This window comes from Haliotis cracherodii, unplaced genomic scaffold, assembly GCF_022045235.1.
Source record: "Haliotis cracherodii isolate W230 unplaced genomic scaffold, xgHalCrac1.p SCAF_3, whole genome shotgun sequence".
NCBI classification, from domain to species: domain Eukaryota; kingdom Metazoa; phylum Mollusca; class Gastropoda; order Lepetellida; family Haliotidae; genus Haliotis; species Haliotis cracherodii.
Window position 1 is genome coordinate 47,592,887 of NW_027266286.1, and position 22,655 is coordinate 47,615,541.

Sequence of the window (22,655 nt, forward strand, 5' to 3'; positions counted from 1 at the left end):
GGACGAGGCGACCAGGTCAAGCTGGTCAGTCTATTAAAGATAATGGTGTAATTCGAGGACTAGACATAGGACTGCTTCACTGACAAATTGATCCGCAGCCCAACCAACAATAGTCTCGCCTCTCGCGTTGATCTCGCCTTCCATGAGATCTCGCTGTGGGTGAAAGGGACTCAAATCCCTTGACAATGTCGTTGTATTCATTCGCTGATGTTAACAATGTTTGCGTCTATTGTTCAGGAAGTGTGTATACTAATGTTTGTATATTGTTACTCTTCGGGATCAATTTTCCCAGTGCACTGTGACAATAAGACTCTTATCTGGGCAGCGGTTTGACAGGTCCTTGTGGATCTGCCCACCCGATCCCTAGCTATATCATCACTAACGGTGGGAAAACTGCAAAGGAATTCCATAGTTCTGCAAATTACAACCGTTGCTATAGACAGGTGTCACATCTCCGCCCAGCAACGGACGAGCTACACTGAACATTTAGTAGATTCTTTGGGATCAAAACGTTATTGTGATCACTGATTTGCATTTGTGTCGACAGGTGTTTTTCTACACCTGTGTGTCCACTGTTGTATTTCAGTTCAGTCGAAACACCTTTTTTTTCTTCAACAAACTTTGAAAAGCCGACGTCCCTTTGCTCTTATTGTTCGCGATGTTCAATCAAAGGTTTTAGCAGCAAAATCATAACGAATAACCGAACAATTGAAAACCTGAAATCTGTGTTATGTTCTTTATACATTTGAATATTTGTGCATTTACGTAGTGTGTACGAGTATTCTCGGTTTATCTGTATGCATTCACAAATGAACTGAATAAAAATTGTTGTAGGATTTCAGTTATCAGAGCTGGGGAAACGTTGGATGAAAAGTAAAAAATTATCATATCAAATCGATTCATGGGTGAGTGAGTGAGGGAGTAGGGTTTAAGCGTATTTCGGTTACATCGTACGGTGCGAGGTTTAAGAGGGAGGAACAACGTGATGTAAATTGTATACCTTCACTTTGGTGAATCAAACTCTGGGAATTGACATAAGTGAAAAGACAAAAGAAGAGAAAGTTTACACTTGAAAATTGCGTCAGACCAAACAGTTACAAACGTTATCAAAACGTTAGAAGGTTGAGAACAGTCGCCGAAACATTTCAAACTAAGGTCCAAAACACATCTCTGATACCCGGTTCAAATACATCACCACCGAATAACCGTTTCTCGTTTTGTTTCATTTAAGACACCATCAAACATGGATGTATACTTTCTTTTGCCCGGTAGTGTATATGATGCACGTTATGACGTCTTACATGGGATTGCAAAATGTCCAAATCGGTATACATTTTTTTAATACTCACTCTATTTATGTATTAATGTTTTTCAGTGAAGAAAAACAATATATGAAATATTCCAGGCATTTAACGGCCATGTAAGTAATCGGGTCTGGGCTAAACAAACCATTGGTTGATAGCATGAACATCGTTTTCTGGCGTAGAGTAGAGTGGACCTTTTCTGAACCGGAATCCCCTCATACGTTTAGTCAGTCTCTCAGTCCCCAAAACATATTACCTACCCCCCACCCCCCCCACCCCCCTTTCGCACAGTATATACTGTTATGCTTTTTCCCAAAATGAAGCAAGTCTAGATTTTCCACAGCTCCAGGAAACTCCCATCTCACTGGGGATCATTTACAAATTAAATGCAGTTGTTTGTTTCTATCAAAATTAAATATTTTCAGAGACTAAGCGTTAGTCTAATCCTCAACCCTGGGGTACAAAGCCAGATGTAGAGGTGAGTGAGTGATAGCCACAACGATGACCATCTGGGGACCACACAAGTTATTGGCCTCTTCACGTCATCCTGCTCGTAAAACACAACTGTAGCATTCAGCGGAAATATGCATGATATGCGTGCGCAGCCTGTCACTGACATCCGCTGTCATTTCAGTAATGAGTTACCCCTACGACATCGGCATTTGCCATTTATTCAAATTGTGGAATGAAAAGATGCACGGAAACAGGAACTGAAAATCTATTTATCATTCCTGTGGCTGGAGTACTGACCGCTTGACCAATGACCCAGTCTCTGGCCATGTCGATGACCAGTGATGGTTAGCCACAAGCCATACATCAATATGTCATGCCGACATTTGTGTCAGGATTGCAATGTTTGAAAGTTTTTGCTGATGAACGAAACTGAATTTATTTGAGTGTTTATTGAAATAGTGAAGGCACGTGTCAAAACCTCGTTACAGGGTAGTTCAAATCCATTGACTGAAATGTGAAACGGCCAAATGAAAACGCATGCCATCTGTTATTAGTTCGCCCTTCAAGTGTATTTTTTATCTGTTTATTATAATTATCTTTTAAGGGGTGTGATATTTGAACATATACGACCAGCCTTTAATGACTAACGGTGAAATACCGTTAATTCAAACAATACATAGTTCCCGGTCAAAGTCCAACTTCAAGGGCTAACTCACTGTTAGTATCGTGATGAGCTCTCTCTCTCTTCCCTCCCCCCTCTCTCTTCTCTCTCCTTCTCTCTCTCTCTCTCTCTCTCTCTCACTATCTCTCTCTCCCTCTCACCCCCCCCCGTCCGCTCTACTCCCTTTTCTCCCCTCTATCCTTCTATCAAATCCTCTCCCTCTCGTTTTCGTTCATCCTCCAACTCCCCCTCTCTCAATCCCCCGTCCGCTCTCCCTGTCTTTCTCTTTCATCCACTCTCTCTCACTATCTCTCTCTCCCTCTAACCCCCCCCCCCCCCCCCCCCGGCCTCTCTACTCCCTTTTCTCCCCTCTATCCTTCTATCAAATCCTCTCCCTCTCGTTTTCGTTCATCCTCCAACTCTCTCCCCCTCACTCTCTCTCAGTCCTCCGTCCGCTCTCTCTGTCTTGCTCTTTCATCCACTCTCTCTCTCTCTCTCTCTCTCACTATCTCTCTCTCCCTCTCAACCCCCAGTCCTTTCTACTCCTTTTCTCCCCTCTATCCTTCTATCAAATCCTCTCCCTCTCTTTTTCATCCTACAACTCTCCTCCCCCTCTCTCTCTCAATCCCCTGTCCTTCTCTCTATCTCCCAAACTCCCTCCCTCCCTCTCTCCCTCCCTCTATATACACATACCTCTACCACACAAACTGTCAGATGCATCAAGCCCAAATTCGCAGTCAGACCTGAGATTGATGTTATACACGCATTGTGTTTTGGTAGCTGTTTACAAACGTGACTGAATATCCGAACAATATAACAAAAATCATCAAACACCGTGACAGCAATGAAACAGTTTGAACACGGGGTCCCAAACGGTACGGTAGAGAGAATACGGATATGCTGATGTATTGGATGTATATGAGGTGGAAGTGTTGAGCTTTTCCTTGTCCACATCTCTCGGGTCAAATACCTCCCCGGATCAACTTATTGCTCGGGTGAGGCTGTTAAAAGCTGGACCCGACACTAATCCCCTATTTTGGCCTAACTAGCTACCATGCATAAACTACACTAATCCCCTCAGTAAATCACTGAAACAGAAGATAGCTTGACTCCAGTAGGATAAAAATCTAAACGGGACTGAATCAACCAAGTAAAAAATGAATTCATATTGGTTTGTTCTGAAGCAACGAAGTATCAGAGTCATGTGGGGGTGGGGTGTCTGAGGAGCGGGGGTGGGGTGACGGAGTGGCGAGAGGATCACATGTAGCCATGGCTTATTAACTTTGTAAAACGCAGACAGCCATTCATATATTGTAACATTGTACTTTTCAAATCTCCATATGTTCAGGTTAGTGTACATTCATCCAAGTGCATTGTGGTCGGAGATCGTGCATGTCACCTGCTAACTTGACCTGTGTCGCGCCGGGTTCAATCATACAAGTTTTCAAACTACCAAGATGTGTAGGAGACTGAGAGGGCGATAAGGGGGATCCTAGGAAGAGGGGGAGCTGTACGCCGCTGTATTATTATTATTATTATGGTAGGGTGGTATGGTCAGCATCGGTCAGTTCAGGTCACGTGTCCTGAGGAATTTAACCCGAACATCTAACAGACGAATTGAAAATACCCCGATGCTAGAGACTGATGCTAGATTCATGGTACTGGATGATTTAATTTAATATCAGTTCTTTCAATTTTCAATTACATCAGTTTGCTCTTTCACCCCCCTCTCTCTCCCTCTCTCCCTCCCCCCCCCCCCCCCCCCCCCCCCCCTCTTTCCCCTCTCCCCTCTCTCTTACTCTTTTGCCGCTCAGTTTAGTTCGTAACAATGATTCGTTATTCAAAAACTGTGTTAACCCGGATGACGAATTATAGTCTTCACAGTTTTGTTTGTTTGTTTGTTTGTTTACAGTAGTAGTATGTATATACAGTACGGACAGCTGTACACTTTTAAAAATCATAAGGAATGTTTAATTTAATTCAATTTTTCATTTCGATTTCTCAAGTTTCTCAATTTCACAATTACAAGTGTACTAAATGAAAATAATTAACTTCTCTCAGGCTTTAAATCAGCAGCCTCTCCTGGTTCACCAAATCACGTAATTGATATATTGATATATTGATGGTCGTCAGGACGGGTTACATAAAAATGCTACTTCGGAATGTAAAATGACTCGGAGTCGGCCCGAATTAATCATGGAAAAGAATAAACTGCCCGATATTTGGTGATAAGAAACAGCGTATTTATTGCCTCAATAGTGACGTGGTAGTTCTCAGCTGAATCACGCATACAGAGAATTGATATACCCTGATATTGATCTTGTCTGCAACATGAAACCCCAACCGCTTGTGTAAAACTCTCCATCCATCATCTTCTCCATCACAGGCGTTAGCATTTCACAGTGATGCGGTCATTTCGTTATGCAAGTCTACCCCTTAATGAACCCTAACTACAGACTCAAGGTTTCTCAATAAGTCCGTCAGACCGAACCGGGTGGAAAACGAGGTTCCTTTCTTGAGAACTAATTACCTATAATTTGTAGACGGGTGTCCAGTTCGATTTACTGGGTATATGGGTGATGTCGGGTGGGGTACGGGGGGCATTAGTGCCTCCCCCGGGGGTAACGGGGAACGCTCGTGATCACCGTACGTGTTCAAGTATACACTGTCTGCTTACATTACTATACCAGCTACCGTGGTCAGTGAAAGTCCCAATGCCAATTGTCCAGCATAAGATGTGTTTACGAGTACATTAACGTCCTTTGTGGACCTGTCCGAAATCGGACCTACCTTGAATAGGTTCTGTGACAGATTATTATTATCATTATTAATGCTGTGTACAGTCGAATATTGAGCATTGTATTTACAGCGCATCATTCGATTAAGTGTATATCTCCTACAGAAAGACACGATGGCTTTGTTGAGAAAATTGACCAAGCATTCATGGTAGGTAGATTTCGATTGATAAAATAAGGCCTCGTTTTCTCGCGGTACTGTGAACAGAGAGAAGAAAACAAGAAAAGAATAAACGATGAAAGAATCCAATACAATGTATCCATTAGTAGGTTTCCCATTATTGAAGGGGGCAGCGGGTTCACAATAAATATGACTGGCTTAGACTTGATATAGACGTGTGTGACGGAGGTTTACAACAATGGTGCTTTGTCAAGATGGACTTCTCAAATGTAAATATGACTGTGAGAAAGGGGATTGTACTTAGCAGTAATGAGTGTTGGTCAATGCATCCCAGATATAACTGCGCCTGTCTGAGACCCATGAGAGTGAGTGAGTGTGTTCAGCTATCTTTGCAACGCCGTGGGACACAGAGAAGGAGAATAGAGTACCAATAATGGTTGGGAGGATGACGATGCGACGCTTTTACCACTAGGCCACACACACACACACACACACACACACACACACACACACACACGTACACGCACACGTACACACACACACGTCCACACACACGTCCACACACACTCACGTCCACACATACACGTCCACACACACACACACACACGTACACACGCACACGTCCACACACACACGTCCACACACACGTCCACACACACACACACGTCCACACACACACGTCCACACACACACACACACACACACACACACACACACACACACACACACACACACACACACACACACACACACACACACACACACACACCTCATGACCAAATGACCCATAGTCTTTTTTATCCGATATCAGATTTCTCTGAATATTTCTGATTGCATAAATATGATGATGATTATAATTCGGTATCTGTGCGGTTATAAACATAAATACAAAAGAAGCGGTGCAAATGAAAAAAAATAACCCTCTAAAAAATAAATAGAAACGTGTAATGGGCATCGGTTTCTCTTTTTAAAAAAGATGCTCGGCCAAGCTATGCATTACGAACGAGTTTTAACCAAGTCTTAAAATTCTAATATATCGACTTTCGCTGCTAAGTCGATACCCCTTTGACGTAACTGAACATATATTTGTCATAGCCAAAATGTGTATGCAACGTAAGAGAGACGTGTATGCTACTCAAACTTTGATAGGAATATGTCATTACCAGTAAACATCAAAATGAGTGTCATGTCTGCCAAGAACGGTTTCACACACAGTGTTCTTGTCTAAAGTTGAGTAGTACATGTGCCCTAGACTGTCCACTTTCCAGATGTATGACCTCGAATGTTGGCCCTAAAAGGGAAATAAAATTATACTGATGCAAATTTGTAAAATGTCACAGTACACTACTGCTTTAGGATGTTCACAACGGAGTTAAAACTCCATTATCAGCAAAATTAGACCCAGACTGAAAAGGGTTTATTCCGTGTGTTCAATACACTGCTAAACATTCTACATTACATCTCTAGGTTGAGTCAGATCTGCCTAATATATGCTTCTAAACTGCTCCTTCACTATTTGGGAGCGGGGTGGTCCAGTCGTCTAAGGCGCCGCGATTCGCTGTGTAGAGTTGCGTCACTTGGGCACACCAGATTGTGGGTTCGAATCCCGGTTCGCCCCAATTATGTTTCTAGGTTTGTCAGCAACATACCCGTGCTCGTGGGTTTCACCGAAGTGGTAAACGTCTGAGACCTACATCACTTCGGGCTTTCCTCCCACATTAAGCTGACACGCCGTGATATAACTGGAATACTGTTAAAAGCGGCGTTAAACCCAACTCACTCACTCACTCACTACACAGCTATTACACGTTCAGTTCAGTAGAAAGGTATATAGTGCGCTGTTGGAGTTTGTTACAAATTCGCAGGATTGTTCGTTCGTAGAACGCAGTTCGTCAAAGCTCTTCTCGTGTTCTCAGTTCTTAATGCCAATATTCAGTATTCACGTTATACCACGACGTGATAGACTGGCGGTTAAAGCCTTGGCTCCTCACACCGAAGACCCAGGTTCGATGCCCCACCTAGGTACAATGTGTCCATTCTGTGTACTCAACCTGGGAACTGGCTTGAATTTGATTAAAATCGGTGTAACGATATTTACTCACTAACAATATCGCGGAGGTCATTTTTAATATTGGAGGAGTGCTTCAGTAATGAAGGTTTACTACTGTGGCATTTGAACACGTGTATGATAGGTATAAATATTTGTCCGTTTAATCCAATGAAATGAGATTAGAATTACATTAAAACTTTCCGTTTATGGACATGACATGCAGGTCATTATGTGGCGTGTATCATCGCCGTGACAGAAGTCCGGATCTCTGCTGCGGGCGTCGCACAACGCCTTAGGTCATAGTTCTCATTGAAAGGTCTAGAAGAATAGTCTCGTCCGGGAGACCATGTGACGTTACCGCAGATAGAAGTTTATTCTGAGAAATGTAAGTGTTTCAGGTTTTCCTAGAAATGATCACGTCCCGAGATCCAGCATTTAGCATTGGCTTAATCACGTGTTACATATGCACTGCATTGTGGGTAGTATTCACGGCGGAGTGGACTGAGTGCAGCTTGATTCAAGTTTAGTCTCTGAAAATATATAATGTTGATAGCAGCAAGCAACTCCATTTCAATTGAAAGTGAGCCCCAGAGGGATGGAAGATTCAGAACCAAGATTTGCTTCATTTAGATCTTTATCATTACAGTAATGGCTCGGCGGAAGGAAAAATAATATGGTTTAGGGACTGTAAGGCAGGCTAGGAGTGCATCTTCAACGCCCTAGATTCTTTGACGCTATGCATTTGACAGATTACATACGTTACGACAATTATTTGATAAACTTCATTTTTATTTAAACAAAATTGAGGTGAGGTGAAATCGGGTTTAACGTAGCGTCCATGATTATTGAAATTATATGGCGACGTTCATGCACGCGTGTGTTAGTGTGCGTGTTAGTGTGTGTGTTAGTGTGTGAGTGTGTGTGGCTGCTTGTACTAGTCCGGACTAATGCCGACATTATAGTGCTAGCCCACAGAGATACCATGCCGCAGTTTAACATGAATACCCCACTCAGACACAGTACACTGACTCCGAGCCGACCAGTCATTGCTTTAGCCCATAATGCCGAGCGCCAGACAGGGTAACGACGAGTACCATCTTTTAACGTCTTTTGGTATGAAGCGGGCGGGTATCGAACCCCGGACCTTCCGCTCTCAGGGCGGACGCTCTGCCACAAGACTACGGAGGCAGTCCATATCAGTTTGGTATATCCCGTTAAATCACAATTGTTTGAAAATCACTGAAACGAAATATATCGTATAACCAATTCTACACTGTTTTGTGACTTGTCTGGTATGGGAATGTCAGTGGAGTGAGTGAGGAGTAACGCTGTTTCTGAAAACATCCCCCCCCAATATGACGCAAGTGACACCATTAATGGTACACAGATTCTTCCCAAGAAATCAAATCAGTGTTGTCGGCTTGACCGACAGGAACTACTGCTTGCGTTCGATTAGAAATCCCCGATGGACATTACCCAAGTTAACCTGGGTTGACCAATGCTGGCTCATGTTAACTGATTTACGTCATACGTCGGTTGACCTAAGTTACACCCCCTTGGGTGAGGCACTCTGGAAGCAGACTCCACGAGACGTCATCGTTAAAGACAATTAGTTTCCTTTATTTTTTAATCACGAATAAAGGATTTAATAAATATAGTTAACTATGCATTGATTGTGTATATTCATTCTGATATGCGGCAGGCAAATTTAACTTTCGTTTTTCAATAAATACTTTAGATTTAAGGATGCAACTTTGACTTCGCAGGTCGTTTTGGTGCTATAAGCGTTATTTTGAAGTAACTGTTCATTTCATTTTATGTGCATTAAATGGAAAAGTTTCAATGACATCTTTTTCAAGGAATGAAAAACTTGTTAACCTCTCCTAATTGTGGTATAGAATATGGATGTTGTGTTTCTCCATCTCCTGCAGACATCATTCATCATATGAGGTTGCAGTGTATGCTTTTTATTTCGGATAAATAGTTCTCCTTCATGAACGTTATCGAGACAATCCTTGTTGCCAGAAATGTTATAACCTCGGATGACTCTCAGCATTCAAATTATACTGATCGAACGCACGTATTTGACAATTGAATCAGATCAGTTATTGGAAAACCTGAATTGTCTCCCCTTCACCGACACCACACATTCAGCATTGTCGTCGAGCTTACTCCACAGTGCTGTCAGTCACGCCAAACACATGTCACCTGTGTTTAAACACAAGCGTCAATAACTTGTATGTAAATGTATATACTACGCAATTGTTTCAATGATTCTGTTACTTGGGTTCATTTGTCCTGGGCTTCAGCAACCCATGCTTGGCGTAAAAGGCGACTATGCTTGCCGTAAAAGGCGACTATGCTTGCCGTAAAAGGCCACTATGCTTGCCGTAAGAGGCGACTAACGGGATCGGGTGGTCAGGTTCGGTGACTTGGTTGATGTATGTCATCGATCCCACTTGCGTGAATAGATGCTCATGATATCAATCACTGGATTTTCTGGTCCAGACTCGATTATTTACAGACCGCCGTCATATAGCTGGAATATTGCCGAGTGCGGCGTTAAACAACCAACACACAAACAAATCATTTGTCCTGGGTTGTCGAGCCGGCTGGAGTTGAGACGGGATGAGTGTGGGATGGTAGTGATTGTTTTATTATATATATACACTCTTGGTTTGTGAGAGAGGCTAGTTGTCACTCAGTTTTGAGACTTCAACATTTTTCTCCTCTCCTATATTCTACTGAAAGCACTCATACCAAAAAGCAAAGTCACATTTATTATAAAAATCTAATTTTTTTTTAAATTCCCCGCGTTATATGAAATATACAGTCACTGTTATCTATGAAACAAAATTCTTGAGAACTGAAATTGTATTAGAGGGACGTGAGCAATATTCATGTGTGTTTTTCATCATCACTATTATTAAGATAGATACATGTTCCATCCAAGATAGTATTTCAAACGGAGCACACGTGTCCTTGAAATGATGTATGAATCTAGACGGGGAAACAGGGAAAATATACCTCTCCCGATTTCGGGTCGTAAAATGGCCGTATCGGTGTTTTACGGCGTAGATACATATCAGTGTTTATACGTCGGGCATGTGTGAAGCATGGCCCCCAACCACTCCTTTACACTCCTTCCGAGAACTCTACATCACCTCTGACCTCCGCTCCGGTCACGTTCCCATACCCGACATTACTTTGTTAACATTGGTCACCACTCGTGTCATTCCGTTAAAGTTCACGGAAATAACCGAAAGGTGGGCGAAGGTGCCACAGAAAATTTGCGTCACTAAAAAGTGTGTCTTTCGTAGAATGTTTAAAAAAAATTGCAAAATAAAACATCCAGAATTCTTTCCAGAGATCTACTATTTTATTTAGACATCTGCACGTACCAAATAAATGTTACATGATTTTATTGTTAAAGTTTGATATAGTATGAGAGAAATCCGCCCTGTTCGTGTACTGTCTGTATTGGATGTTTCAGGGTCTGTATGAGAGACAACACTCCCTGTTCGTGTACTTTCTGTATTGGATGTTTCAGGGTCTGTATGAGAGACAACACTCCTTGTTCGTATACTGTCTGTATTGGATGTTTCAGGGTCTGTATGAGAGACAACACTCCCTGTTCGTGTACTGTCTGTATTGGATGTTTCAGGGTATGTATAAGAGACAACACTCCCTGTTCGTGAACTGTCTGTATTGGATGTTTCAGGGTATGTATAAGAGACAACACTCCCTGTTCGCGTACTGTCTGTATTGGATGTTTCAGGGTCTGTATGAGAGACAACACTCCCTGTTCGTGTACTGTCTGTATTGGATGTTTCAGGGTCTGTATGAGAGACAACACTCCTTGTTCGTGTTCTGTCTGTATTGGATGTTTCAGGGTCTGAATAAGAGACAACACTCCCTGTTCGCGTACTGTCTGTGTATTGGATGTTTTAGGGTCTGTATGAGAGACAACACTCCCTGTTCGTGTACTTTCTGTATTGGATGTTTCAGGGTGTGTATGAGAGACAACACTCCCTGTTCGTGTACTTTCTGTATTGGATGTTTCAGGGTCTGTATGAGAGACAACATTCCCTGTGCGCGTACTGTCTGTATTGGATGTTTCGGGGTCTGTATGAGAGACAACACTCCCTTTGGGCGTACTTTCTGTATTGGATGTTTCAGGGTATGTATAAGAGACAACACTCCCTGTTCGTGTACTTTCTGTATTGGATGTTTCAGGGTCTGTATGAGAGACAACACTCCCTGTTCGAGTACTGTCTGTATTGGATGTTTCGGGGTCTGTATGAGAGACAACGCTCCCTGTTCGTGTTCTGTCTGTATTGGATGTTTCAGGGTCTGTATGAGAGACAACACTCCCTGTTCGTGTACTGTCTGTATTGGATGTTTCAGGGTCTGTATGAGAGACAACACTCCCTGTTCGTGTACTGTCTGTATTGGATGTTTCAGGGTGTGTATGAGAGACAACACTCCCTGTTCGTGTTCTGTCTGTATTGGATGTTTCAGGGTCTGTATAAGAGACAACATTCCCTGTGAGCGTACTGTCTGTATTGGATGTTTCGGGGTCTGTATGAGAGACAACACTCCCTTTGGGCGTACTGTCTGTATTGGATGTTTCAGGGTCTGTATGAGAGACAACACTCCCTGTTCGTGTACTTTCTGTATTGGATGTTTCAGGGTCTGTATGAGAGACAACACTCCCTGTTCGTGTACTTTCTGTATTGGATGTTTCAGGGTGTGTATGAGAGACAACACTCCCTGTTCGTGTACTTTCTGTATTGGATGTTTCAGGGTCTGTATAAGAGACAACATTCCCTGTGCGCGTACTGTCTGTATTGGATGTTTCGGGGTCTGTATGAGAGACAACACTCCCTGTTCGTGTACTCTCTGTATTGGATGTTTCGGGGTCTGTATGAGAGACAACACTCCCTGTTCGTGTATTGTCTGTATTGGATGTTTCAGGGTCTGTATGAGAGACAACACTCCCTGTTCGTGTACTGTCTGTACTGGATGTTTCAGGGTCTGTATGAGAGACAACACTCCCTGTTCGTGTACTGTCTGTATTGGATGTTTCAGGGTCTGTATGAGAGACAACACTCCCTGTTCGTGTATTGTCTGTATTGGATGTTTCAGGGTCTGTATGAGAGACAACACTCCCTGTTCGTGTACTCTCTGTATTGGATGTTTCAGGGTCTGTATGAGAGACAACACTCCCTGTTCGTGTACTGTCTGTATTGGGTGTTTCAGGGTCTGTATGAGAGACAACTCTCCCTGTTCGTGTATTGTCTGTATTGGGTGTTTCAGGGTCTGTATGAGAGACAACTCTCCCTGTTCGTGAACTGTCTGTGTATTGGATGTTTCGGGGTCTGTATGAGAGACTCCTCTACCTAATCGTCTTATCTGGCTATCTCTATCCCTTGTTCCGTTTCGGTGTCTGTGTGCACCACGTTCGGCATGCGAATGACCTTGTATTTTGAGATTTGAGACATCGAACAAAGTCAATGCTCTTCTATACAAGTTATATTGAAGTTAACCTCATATGAATAATTCCCGAGAGTTGTTTATTTCAGTGCTGTCATGCATTTCGTCCCACAGCAACATAAACAGCTAAGAGAAGCATGCTCCACGCCTTCTCTCTCCCCTGATCAGAAAGGGGCTTCACACAGCCCTCCCTTTTCATAGAATAGGTGTTATCTGAGCAGAATAAACATGGTTCACAGCAAGGTCGTAATGTGACAACACGGTCGGGAAAATGCGGAAATGGAAAGGACTTTTACACAGGGGAGCAATGTGGCCACTAGCGTCTTGTATCAATACTGAGAGTGCAGTGGGATATTTCGTCGGAAAACAGGTGGGCGTTCAAAGAACGTATCGGTCAAGAATCTTCTTGTTTATCAGGATTGTTATCGCTATTTCACAGAACACCAGTACATAAGAGACATAATGGAATCTATGCATTAGAAAAGACATTGGTATGTTAATCGATATTTCGGAATGACGTGTATGACGAGGAAGGTATGTTTTGCGTTTGTAGAGTTCAGATATGTCGTGTGAGTCGCAATAGAAGGAATCACGTGATTGGAAGTTTACCAATGTCCGGTACAGCTTCGGATTAGCGAGTCGTCACGCGGAATAATCCACTGGGTGTCTTGGTGCTGTGGCGTGTAAACATGTACATACAATATAATCCTGGTGTAATAATCTCCGACATAATTATAACTGTCAGGGCAGATGATGGGTCATTCGTGATACATGACTTACTGGGTCATTTGTGAGTGAGTGAGTGAGTGAGTGAGTGAGTGTGGTTTAACTTCGTTAAACAGTATAAATATCACAACGTGTCGTCTTCCTAGGCCATAGAGGTAGAGGTAGGCTCTCTCTCTCGCACAACACACACGTACACACACACACGTACACACGTACACACACACACACACACACACACACACACACACACACACTGGTACATATTACATATCGATAATGTGCCCTTGACAAAAAAAACTGCGTACATGTATATCTGTTTTCGTTTCATGGTCAACAAATAGGCATCTATCTGTGATTAACCTCCATCACGCCGAGACCCTAACTTCTCTACAAGCCACGTCAGTTCGTGCATGTAAAGGTCTTAATATCACGCACCCGATGACACACCCGTGGATCGGAGCATAATTCTTACAGAAAGGATTACGGATAATCTCGTTATGAGCCATATCTCAACGTGATTCAACAACACAAAGCGATCACTCAATACGACCTACACTGCGCATGCTCGCAGAGTGCGGGGGTGGCCTACGTGCCACGTGCTCCCGTGATAATTCATCGACAAGGACGTGTTTTGTTTCCCTGTTCACGGTGCAATGGATTTCATATTCCGCTAGCCACTCGAAAATATCTATCTACAATAACAGAACACTGGCCATAGAAACAGAAATCAATGACGCTAAAATCTAATATCTTACAATATTCATGTACGCGCATTGTCTGGGCATGCGAAGTACAGTCTTCAATGGAGAACACCCTTTTGATGTAGGCACACAGACGCTAGTTACATGTAATTCAAGTGATAATATTGATCACGCAAAGGTTTATTTTTTACATTTCCTTATCTTGTATCTATTCTCACAGTCGCCAGCATCGTCGTTGTATCACGCTTTCGGAATATCCGAGAAGACGAAACATTTCCACATCAATACATACCTATCGTGTAGTATCGATTCCCCAACACACGGAACAAAGTGTAGCCGATCCAGGATCGTGACGTTCAAGCATTCAGAGATAAAACGTGAAAAATATATCTTAGTTCATTAAACACCTAGAGGTGTGTTGGCTTTACAAAGGGGGACCGACCATTTGAATTTCGAGGAGAGCTGGGAATTTATCGAAAATATTTAATTGTTCCCGAAGTCTTGAAAAGATAAATATGCTTTAGACTGTTGAAAAAATAGAAATTGCCTGCCACAAAAATTACATTGCAGTAAAGTGTATTTTAAAAAAATCAGGCTGATAAAATGATAAAATATCTGTTTTTTTAGCTGGAGCTGAAATGATCGAATCTCGATCACAAGCCCCAGCCCCCGAGAATATCAAATGGACGGTCCCTTAACCTTCTCCTGAATTATACAACCACAGACAGACAGTCTTCAGTTGTACAAGATGGAATATTCCACCTTCAACTTCTTAATCTGTTGTCTGAGGATAGTTCGATGTCATGCAAGTACGTTATTGATGACAAGACCCGCCAAGGGATATGTCCTTTTTTCATTGTGATGATGTACAATAGTGGTATGTTGTATATTGAGTGGAGGCCGAGTCTTTGTCCCGACTTTGCATCCTTGACACAGAGGGTTCTCACAATGGCTGGGATAATACCCTTGGCCCTTGGGGGTATATATCAATACGTATATTAACAGTTTCTACTCGATCAGTCGCAGTGAGTGGGTTGGGTTTAGCGACACTTTGAACAATTCCTGTTATATTAAAGCGTATACCTTTCAAGCTTGATGTTGGGGGAAAGCCGTGATACAAAGCGAGGACGGTTACCACTTTGGTGAAACCAGAGTTGCGTCCCTTAGCTGTGCCATGATCCACTGGTCCATTCGTGACCAACTCTTGTTATTCCGGGACAAGCCGAATTGCGACATGTGCCTCTCTCGTGGCCATTTTTGCAACTGGGTTCCGTCTAAGCGCAAACGGGCATCGCCATTCGTCACGACTCGCCCCTTTCCGTCAGCTATTCGGCTTTTCCCGGAATAACACGAGTTCGTCACGAATGGGGCATCGCTGAAAGAATTGGGACATTACATTATTATACTGTATAGTTGAACACATCTAAATGTATCTCAGGTATATTTTTAAATGCAAGACATATGTAAAATCAAAAATTATTCCTTGGGGATTCATTGGCCAAAGTAATTGAAGTCAAACGTGCATTCTGATTGGTTTGTCGTATTTTCGCACATTCATCGATAGGCAGACGAGTCTTCTTGTAGGTTACGGAAAGGGGCGAGTGTTGACGAATGCCAGTGGTCGTGAGTTTGAATCTAAAATTCCTCCTAAAGGTCTTAGGAACGACCAACATGACTTTTGACAACCCCTACCCTCTCGCACATACACCAACACGAACACCAACACAACCACCATCAACAACAATACCAACACCAACACCACCAACAACATAAATAACAACCCCACTCCATGTAAAGCTGACACGGATGTTGCTGGAAACATCTTGACTCTACATGAAGGATTACGCTGTGTTCAACTCCCGAGAGGGGCACGGGTGGCCCAGTCGTCGAAGGCGCCGCGATTCGCCACTAAACAACATGATCACGTCATGACAACGTGATATCTCACCCCGGTATTTCCGTACCGCTTATATCACTTGTTGTTTTTCTAAGAATGGGACAGGGACCGTGTTTATAAGTTGATATTCGTTCGTGACAAACTGCCACTGTCATTATTCCTGGGCACCTGATTAACGCCCGGGAGCATGACGAGGAAAGCGAAAATTCCTGAACCCCGGATGCAATTCCGTCACAAGTCCTCGCACTAATTGTCAGCCATGAAAGATTATCAGCCATGACGGTGTCAATCGTGAACAAACAATGCGTCGAGAATCGTTATGTGCATTTTTAATTAATATTTAAAAAAACCTTATCCTGTCAGTAGCTATGGACATGACGACAAGGAAACACTAACAAAGTCTAAAATGCAAACGAGGTTGCATAGAAATATTTGGTAGACGTACAGACGTTGTTAAAACGTCACTATGCTCGAAACAGTTGCAAAGGTTGCAAACCTGAGGTTTTTGTTTGTTTTGTTTGTTTGTTGTTTAACGCCGAACTCAGCAATAACCCAGCTATATGACGGCGGTCTGTAAAATAATCGAGTCTGGACCATACAATCCAGGGATTGACATCATGAGCATCAATCCACGCAATTGGGATCGATGACATGCATCAACCAAGTCAGCGAGCCTGACCACCCGATCCCGTTAGTCGCCTTTTACGACAAGCATAGTCACCTTTTACGGCAAGTATGGGTTGCTGAAGACCTATTCTACCCCGGAATAAACCCGAGGTCAAAGGCACAACTATAATGCCTGTATCAAATAAATCATCATGTGTCTACTATATATTATCTATTATCTACCTACATAAGCACACAGGGGGCGGTCGGGTAGCCTAGTGGTTAAAGCGTACGCTCCTCGCGCCGAAGACCCGGGTTCGATTCCCTACAAGGGTACAATGAGTGAACCCATGTCTGTTGTCCCCCGCCGTGATATTGCTGGAATATTCAAAAAAGCGGCGTAAAACAATACTCACTCACTCATAAGGGGTACACTTAAGGGGGACTTAAAGCGACGTAATTTGCTGTGTAGAGTTTCGTCCCTTACTTGTTCCAGGATCTACTGATCCCAACATATGATACTTGGTTCTGTCATCACGGTGCCCGTGTTCCTGGTTTTCACGAAAGTGATGAATATCTTCGACCTCATTCACAAAGGGTTACCTCACTTATTAATTTGACGCGCCGTGACCTGAAATACCTTTCAGAAGGGCGTTATGAATCCAACTCCCTCACTCTTTATGTAGTTAGGGCGAAAACAAATCAAGGTTTTATTATTTTTTCTGCAGTCGTTTATAACATATGTACATAATGTTTAGCTTATTAAAGGCCCGGTGAAGTGAACAGAGGTGAGTGAGTGAGTGAGTTGGGTTTAACGCCGCTTTTAACAGTATCCCAGTTATATCGCGGCGTGAACAGAGGATTAACGTCACATTCAAAAGTACTTACGTAACGACGTGCATGACTAGCGTCGGTTTTTAAGCGCTTTCCCACTGGATACCATGCCGCAGTTTAACCTCGATACCCCGCCCAGAGCACACTCTAATCTGGTCTGTTCTTGTTTTATTCAATTTAATGCCGAGAGTCAGGCAGAGTAACAACAAGTACCATCTTTGAAATGTTTTTTGGTATGACCTACCGCTCTCCTGGCAGACACTCTACCACTAAACCATATGGGCGGTGTTCCAGGCCTTGAACATGAATCAGTACTACTACGGTTTTACGCCGTTTTTAGCAATATTCCAGCAATATCACGGCGGGGGACACCAGAAATGGGCTTTACACGTTGTACCCATGTCGGGAATCGAGCCAGGGTCTTCGGCGTGACGAGCAAACGCTTTAACCACTAGGCTACCCCTCTCCCCTACAGTAGAAGACATTATCGACCATTCGAAAATTCTTAAAATATTTCATTCCGGTTTGTGTCAGATCATAATATATCATGTCATTTTACAAATTATCCAAGAATCTTTGTGTATGGGAAAATAATAAAATCTACTTTCAGAGACCATATACCGTGGTATATATACCATATATATATGGTCTCTGCTAGGTTGCATTGAAGTTGCGCAACCCTCTTTTAAATCGTCAATAGGGACTCTGTGAGCTGGAAAGTGTATATGGGGTAGGTAACACCCCACGCGTCCTGCTCTGTGTGTCTTCATGTGACCCCTCATAACACACGTCGACTTTAGGTGTCAGATTGCATTTTAAATTACGCAGACAGTGTGTGAAGAGTGTTCGTTTGACAACTGACCAACTGACCCGCGGGAGACTGTGAAGGTCAGAGTGTTATATGATGCGGCGAATGTCAACGGGTGACGTCAAAAGACGGCATGTGGTGACGTGTCTTATACAGCACAGACGTTAAACGTGCTCACCAGCTTGAACAAACAAACAGATCGCTTAGTATGGTAATTACGTGTTTTTTTGTATTGAATCGAATCCTGTAATTTTACACGTTCAGTAATTATGAACTTCACGTTATAGTTTGTAAGTTTATCGATTTGCTGCATCATATAAGACCCTTATAATAGTTATAGGTTTGTCAGCACCTTAGTGGTAAACGTCACGAACTCACTCACTCGTGCGTACGCACGCACTCACTCCAATCTTATTCTCGCTACCGCTAAACAAAGACCTGAGGACATCCCATTACGGGTCACGTCAGAACGACCTTGCGCGAACTTTAGCGAAAATTGGCGACTAAGCTTCGAAACATATTTTGACAAATTCTCGATTACAAATTTGAAACCTAAGCAAAAGAACATTCTGGAATAGCTAATAGATGGTCTAGATTCTGTGGATTCAGTCGTTCAACCTGTAACTATCGTTCGGAATACCCAGTGTTAAAGTTTTCGAGGTTGTATGACTTTCATGATCTGGTAAGCGACGCTCTCATTGGTCAGATGAAAGGTCGTTCTGGCGTGACCCCTAATGGGATGTCTTCAGATCTTTGTTTAGCGGTAGCGAGAACTAAGATCTGATTTTAATGAGAATGGCACTCACTCACTCACTCACTCCCCCACGCATGCACGCACTCACTCACGACCCCACGCACTCCATCACTCACGCCCCACTCAATAACTCACTCAATAATTCAATTAATAACTCCATATACCAATCAATATATCAATCAATACATTAATCAATACATTAACAAATACATCAATCAATCTGAAACGAATTAAAAAATGTCTCCGTAAGAGGCTAACTACATGTAATGTATAGTTCCGTACACCCACAATGGCCGGTGTTAATAAGATCTTGTAAATGCACGTCCAATTAATTGAATTAGTGGAAGTGTTATAGCATACTGGTATGACATCGTATGGCTGGTTTCTTTGACGCCGTAACTGACATGCATCCAACGCACGTACGATAAGAATCACATTACTTAACAGATATGGAACAAAGATAACGTTGCAATTTGATAACATTTAAATAAATCAGTCATTGAAAATCCCATCAATTATGTGTGTGTCGTTGATTCAAGTGACTCGTTTGTCTATCAGACCAATCATTGATATGATTTGACAAATGGCCTGCGTTGACGTCACAGCGCGCGACGTGCACGATCATGCACGAGCTCCCCGAGAAGGGAGTCGGTCGTGGTCATTACTCATTGTGGAATGTGGGTTCGAGGGTTTGTTTGTTGCATGAGCGTGCGAGGACAAGAGGGTAGATTTCACCCTGCGTAAATATCAAATCTCTTTAAAGTGTAAGTCAAAACTATAGATCCAGCGTACTTTGTAACCTGGCGTATAAACAGATTGTACCTCAACTGGCGAGTCGGTGGTCGTCACACTTATATTTGACCAGCTGGAATACCGTTTAACATAGAGATATCGTTATCAATTTAATAAAAAAATTAATTGGAACGAAATGTTATTTCCAGTAGACTGAAGTGCGCATACCGGGTAGTAGTGACTACATAGTAATGTGGTTAAGTACGAATGTTATTCCGACAATCGGACGTTGATATTCAGATTCAAGCAGTTATCTTGAACACATGGTTGCCTCCCCTTTTTGCCCCGTGATGTCGTTGTATAACGCCGGTGTCTGTTGTGGTGTCGTGATGTCCTCTGTGACATCGTTGTATGACGTTGATGTCCCCTGTTGCATCGTTGTATGGCGTTGATGTCCCCTGTGATATCGTTATATGACGTTATTGTCCCCCGTGACAACGTTATGTGAGGTTGATGTCCTGTGTGACATCGTTATGAGACGTTTAAATCCCCTGTGACATCGTTGTATGACGTTGATGTCCTGTGTGACATCGTTAGGAGACGTTTAAATCCCCTGTGACATCGTTGTATGACGTTGATGTCCTGTGTGACATCGTTAGGAGACGTTTAAATCCCCTGTGACATCGTTGTATGACGTTGATGTCCTGTGTGACATGGTTATGAGACGTTTAAATCCCCTGTGACATCGTTGTATGACGTTGATGTCCTGTGTGACATCGTTATGAGACGTTTAAATCCCCTGTGACATCGTTGTATGACGTTGATGTCCTGTGTGACATCGTTATGAGACGTTTAAATCCCCTGTGACATCGTTGTATGACGTTGATGTCCTGTGTGACATCGTTATGAGACGTTTAAATCCCCTGTGACATCGTTGTATGACGTTGATGTTCTGTGTGACATGGCTATGAGACGTTTAAATCCCCTGTGACATCGTTGTATGACGTTGATGTCCTGTGTGACATCGTTATGAGACGTTTAAATCCCCTGTGGCATCGTTGTATGACGTTGATGTCCTGTGTGACATGGTTATGAGACGTTTAAATCCCCTGTGACATCGTTGTATGACGTTGATGTCCTGTGTGACATCGTTATGAGACGTTTAAATCACCTGTGACATCGTTGTATGACGTTGATGTCCTGTGTGACATCGTTATGAGCCGTTTAAATCCCCTGTGACATCGTTGTATGACGTTGATGTCCCCTGTGACATCGTTATATGACGTTGATGTCCCCTGTGACATAATTATTAACGCTGGTGTCCTCTGTGATGTCGTCACATGACGTTGATGTCCTATGCGACGTAGTGACGTGACGCTGATGCCTGTGGTGTCTTGATATGACGGTCATTGTTAATTGGCCAAGTACTTGGTGCACATGGCGAGGTTTTGTTTCAGTTTAAGTTTAGGTCAGGTATACAACAAACAGTTCAATTATAAATGAGATCCATGTTGAAATATACATTTGTTTTTTATGTGCTAGTGGTCGAAATAAAAACCGCTTTGGAATTATTTACCCAAGAACAGATCTCCGACACCCCAGTTGTTATATTATCTTAATAAAATATGATAAAAAGGAGCCCAGAGACTCTTTATTTTTAGAAACTGACGGATTCTGTACTTGCTCACTAGTATAGACTTGCAAGGGCTGTATTGGCTATATTTGTTTCAGGGTCTGCATGACAGACTACCAACAGACTATGAGGACCACACAGGCGAACACAGGAGCGGTGTTCATGATATCAACCACATGTTGTCTGGCCTACATTCTATCATAAAGAGCAGTGATGCCGCGGTAATATTGCTGAATGATGATCATCCAGCACCCTAAGCAGATGTTTCTGTGTGAGCTGTACAACGCTACATTTGAGTGAAGCAGTGTACGTGTGTGTAGTTACTGCCGTGCTTTGTCGTGTGCCATAGAGACGGCCAATGACATAAACCACAGAGTGAGTGAGTGAGTGTGTTGGGTTTAATGCCGCTTTTAACAGTATTCCAGTTATATCACGGCGTGTCAGCTTAATGTGGGAGGAAAGCCCGAAGTGACGTATAACCACGGGTATGGTGCTGACAAACCTAGAAACATAATCGGGGTGAACCGGGATTCGAACCCACAATCATAGGTTTCTGGTATGTCCAAGGGACGCAACTCTGCACAGCGAATCGCGGCGCCTTAGACGACTGGGCCACCCGTGCCCCCATAAACCACAGACAATGTTGAAGATGTCGTATTTCAACGACACTACCATTACACAGCTTACAGATAGCACTTGAACTAAGATTTACTGCCCCGTGCACAACAAACCCTGATCTACATACACAACAGTTTAAATCAATAAATTCCTATGTAAGTGCAGAACACTTCATCCTGAACTTAACGCCTTACCAGGAATTTGTAAAACTGTAAAAAAAGAACCCAATTAAATCTGTACTGTCGTACACATAGTAACGTGATACGTGATCATCATGGTACGTTTGAATATACGTAATATATGTAATGTAGACGCTGCTGTGAATAGGGAAGGTTCTTCCCGCATTGTTTGAGGTCAATTGAGGTCAAGAGTTGAGGTACTGAGTTACGTCGTTGGATAGATATATGTCTGAACATGGCGTGTTTTGTAAATACACTGTGTACCTAATCATAATAGTCTGCGGCCA